The 2,709-nt window shown below is 36.7% G+C and overlaps 1 long non-coding RNA gene across 1 annotated transcript; it reads left to right on the top strand.

Annotated features, from left to right (window-relative positions):
• Nucleotides 1-394: 394 nt before the first annotated feature.
• On the top strand, nt 395-2,475 carry LOC116988322. The gene is made up of 3 exons (XR_004415915.1): nt 395-599; nt 2,074-2,147; nt 2,349-2,475. It is a non-coding gene; the product is annotated as an uncharacterized LOC116988322 (long non-coding RNA).
• Nucleotides 2,476-2,709: the final 234 nt, after the last annotated feature.

Below are 2,709 nucleotides of genomic sequence, written 5' to 3'. Positions count from 1 at the left end.
TGTTTATGCAAGATCTTTCATAACATGATCCGAAATGCCTTTCCCTCACAGGGTGCACCTTGTTGTAATTTGACACAAGTCTTACATTTTTTGGCTTCTAATGTAGCAGTTCTCCATCCATTTGGGGAAAATTTGTTCTCTCCAACATCAGTGTGATGTAGTAACTATCATTCTGGTGACCCGCTATGGGGTTTTTTTGGTAGTAAATATGTATTCACTGGACTGCACTACATCCAGTGTAATCACAATAGTTGCATTAATTCAGACAAATTAATATGTCAACACAATAAACTAAAAGGATATTACTGAAAACCACACAAAGATTAAAGCATTGTTCTGAGAGTATTCCTTTTCGATAATTTGGGCTTACATAATTTGAGTGCTGGATCTTCACTGAGAAACAACTTTGTGTGGTTCTTCATGTTAAAACAAACTACTTTGATGACATGGATTTTACTTTGATACAGAGAAATCCGTCCCAAGCCAAACTAAATGGTGAAGATAACTTCTGTGAGGGAATGTCTGCTGGCCATTTTGGGCTCTGGAAACAGCATTTATTCAGACCATTCAGTGAGCAACAGTGAGAAGTCAATGATAAGGTAAATGCCAACCAATTCATTTCATGAATTCCAAGCAACTTGATCAGCATTGTGTATATCATTTTGATTTGTCTATGTTTAAAACTCCATATCCTTGATATGCTGGAGTAACTCAGCGGGTCAGGCAGCATCTCTGGAGAAAAGGTATAGGTGACGTTTCAGATCAAGACTATTCTTCAGACTTTGAAGAAGGATCTTGACCTGAAACGTCACCTATTCCTTCTCTCCAGAGGTGCACGTTGAGTTACTCCAGCATTTTGTGTCCATCTTAGTTGTAAACCAGCATCTGCAGTTCCTTCCTGCGCATCCTTGACATGGTGATAGGTACACTAAAAAAAACCTTCAAATTTTAATCAATCTGGCATATCATCAGTTTTGCAGTAAAATGTACTTTTCCATTGATGGTTTATACATAACCCAATCTGCACAGAACATGGCAAATATTAAAGAGATCACAAACCACAACATTAAAAAAAAAACCATCTGTGGTTCTTTGCATATGAAATGCAAATACATTGCTGTAACTTGAGCCACGCTTGCCCTGCGCAGACTTGACTAATTATTGACAATATACTCACCAGCTCAGTGCTAGTAAATTATCACCCAAAGACCTGTTTTTCCATTTATCTGTGTGTTTTACAACATTATCAATGGTACTAATTAAATTCCAGATCATTGCAAATGAATTCCTTCTAATAAAGATACAACGATGCACAAGAGGATGCTAATAATTGTGCCTTGAAATTTCAGGCAGCAGGTCTTAATTAAAGATTGTAATACAAGTGAGAGAAATGAGACAATGAACAGCTGCACAGTGAGGGATAAGCTTATTGGAGGTAACCCAGTTTCAAAGTTATCACAAATCATTTCCAGATTCTGTAACTGGTTGAATTTCCTTAACGTACATTAGAGCTTTGTGTTTTCCTCAAAATTGGTATCAGTTGGGGAATTGGAGGGAGAGACACTGTAATGCTTGATGCAGCCCTCTGGACTGGACAATATAAATATCTGTCTGAGACTACTGCTATTATAATGATATATTAAAAAATAATATTTATCAATCACATGCACCTATCATTGTTCAGTGAAAGGTAATACATGGACATGAGTTTATTATCAATATTTACATTCTCAGAATATTAAGAATTAAGTCGCCACTTGAATACTTTTCTTTATAGCATTGTACCATTGGCAAATGTGGTAACATGATTGCTTCTTTCTTTCTGAAACTGATGTAGTTGTCAAATATATTTCCACAAGCTATCAAATGCAGGAGTTAACGCAATTGAATATACCATTTAAATATATCGTCTGAATAAGGGTTTCGGCCCGAAACATTGCCTATTTCCTTCGCTCCATAGATGCTGCTGCACCCGCTGAGTTTCTCCAGCTTTTTTGTGTACATACCATTTAAATATCTTGCTTAACTCTCACAAATGGTTGTGTTATTTGATATACTTGTATCTTCTTCCAGACAGCATTGGAGGGAGCAAGGCTTCCACAAGATATTTGTCACATACAGGAACAAGTCATATGCTTCAAAAATATGTAAGTGGCTATAAAATTATTTGGGGTGTTCTAAGGGCTAAAAAGGTTTGTGTATGGATGCATGTCTTTCCTTTCTGGCATTAACTCCCCCACCCCCACACCCCACACCCCACCCTCCACCGCACAGTTACTGCCGCACATGCTGAGTATTTCCAGAATTTTGTGTTTTGTTTTCATTCCATTTCTTTTATTGCTTTTCAGAGCAGTTTAGTGCAAAATTCAACTTGAATTAGATCTATTGGAGAAGAACAACAGAACAGAGCTAGCCAGAGAAATGTTAAACAAATGCTGTTGCAAAAAGCATTAAGAAGATTTAATTCGATTTCCTACATTTACTTTAACTTGAAATTCAGTGCAAATAAATAACTATTTCCCAGGTTGTTTTTTTTTTTGCATGAGGTTGGGGGAGCAATTTGTAGAAAGGGGTTACTTTGGTGGGGGTTACTGGGAAGGTGTCTATATCTCATTAGATTTCACTATTGAGGATTGCTGACTTATTGCAGGATTTTACACTGTAATATTCACCAGTTTACAGCGTGGTATGAATATTATAATCATATTT

This window comes from Amblyraja radiata, chromosome 27, assembly GCF_010909765.2.
Source record: "Amblyraja radiata isolate CabotCenter1 chromosome 27, sAmbRad1.1.pri, whole genome shotgun sequence".
In the NCBI taxonomy this organism is placed as follows: Eukaryota; Metazoa; Chordata; class Chondrichthyes; order Rajiformes; family Rajidae; genus Amblyraja; species Amblyraja radiata.
This window is presented reverse-complemented; position numbering and strand designations above follow the sequence as displayed.